The following is a 1,840-nucleotide window of genomic DNA, read 5'->3' on the forward strand; positions in this document are numbered from 1 at the left end:
GCCTGGGAGACGGAGCTTGGGAGAAATCATACTGGAGATGGAGATTTAGGATCATGAGCCTGTAGGATGGATCCAGCATTTGGAAGTCACCAATAGACATTAGCAGTAAGAAGTGTAAAGGTAGAACCCTGGGGTAAAGTAACATTTAGTCAATGATAAGACCAAGGGAAGCCTGAAACCTAGGTTTTTCCTAGGCAGAAGTTACTTCTCTCCTTTAATATGTTTTATACATCCCTTAAGGGCTTCGCAGGTGGTGCTAGTGGTAAAGAACCCACCTGCCAATGCAGGAAACATGAGAGACATGGGTTCTATCCCTGGGTTGGTAAGATCCCCTAGAGGAGGGCATGGCAACCCGCTCCAGTATTCTCGCCTGGAGAATCCCATATATAGAGGCGCCTGGTGGGCTATAAGTCCATGGGGTCACAGAGTCCGACACTACTTGAAGCAACTTAGCATATAGTATACATCCCTTAAACATTTATGCTGTTCATCAGAGCTGTGTGTACTCACAGTTTGTTTTTCCTTGAGTGTACATGCCTTGAGAACAGAGACAACGCCTTCTGATATTTTGGGTCCTAGTCTCTAGTTAGTGCAGGGCCTGGCACACAGGAAACACCCCCAAAATGCTGACCAAATAATTCAATAAATGAAACTGCACCTCCAGTTGCAGCTAGGTTTTACTTACTCTCTCAATGAACCAACAATTGCATTGCCCTCCACACCCAATTTTTGGCATTTCTGATGGCAGATCAACAATCTAACTGACATTTTCCTATGTTCTCTTTTTAAAAAGTGTTTGTATTGAAGTATACTTGCTTTATAATATTATATAAGTTACAGGTATATAGTATAGTGGTTCACAACTCTTAAAGGTTAGACTATGTTTATAATTATTGTAAAATACTGACTATATCCCCCATATTGTATAATATATCCTTATAGCTTATTTTATACCTGGTAGTTTGTACCTCTTAACCCCATTCCCCTGTATTGCTCCTTCCCCTTCCCTCTCTCACTGGTAACCAGTCGTCTGTTCTCTATATCTGTGAGTTTGCTTCATTTTTGTTATATTCTCTAGTTTGTTGTATTTTTTTGAGTCCACATATAAGTGATGTCATACAGTTATTGTCTTTCTCTGTCTTATTTCACTTAGCATAATATCCTCCAAGTCCATCCATGTTGCTACACAGAATAAAATGTCATTCTTTCCTAAGGCTGAGTAGTACTCCATCGTATATGTGTATCACATCTTCTTTTATCTGTCCATCTGTTGATGGATGCTTAGATTGCTCCCATGTCTTTGCAACTGTAAATAACGCTGCTGTGAACATTGGGGTGCATGTATATTTTTGAGTGTTATTTTTTTTAATAAGTACGCAGGAGTCTAATTGCATGGTCATATGGTAGTTCTTTTTTCAATTTTTTGAGAAACCTCCATACTGTTCTCCACAGTGGCTGAGCCAGCATCGTTCTATGCTTTTGATTGCACGTGCCAGCAGGGCCAGACTGAGCATGAGTGCCAAAGTTCCTCGTTTCAGCCCTTGACCAGTACCGCTGTTTTCCTGCTCACTCACCTGCTGTTCATCTGCTGTCTTCACCCTGGTTGATCTTCTATGCACCTCTGTCTGGCTTCTGCATTTGTCTGAGGTTTCGTTTCTTCATTCACTGATTTCAGACTCAATTTCAAAACTCCTTTCCTGTGGTTCAGCAGGAGGGGTAGGAGACTTTCCTCTGACATTTCATTGCCTCCAAAATGTGCATCTAGATGACAATTTCACCTAACGTACTTAGCCCGGAACGGATTTAGAAACTGGAACAAACTGCTTTATTCTGAGCTTGG

This window comes from Dama dama, chromosome 27, assembly GCF_033118175.1.
Source record: "Dama dama isolate Ldn47 chromosome 27, ASM3311817v1, whole genome shotgun sequence".
Taxonomy (NCBI): Eukaryota; Metazoa; Chordata; class Mammalia; order Artiodactyla; family Cervidae; genus Dama; species Dama dama.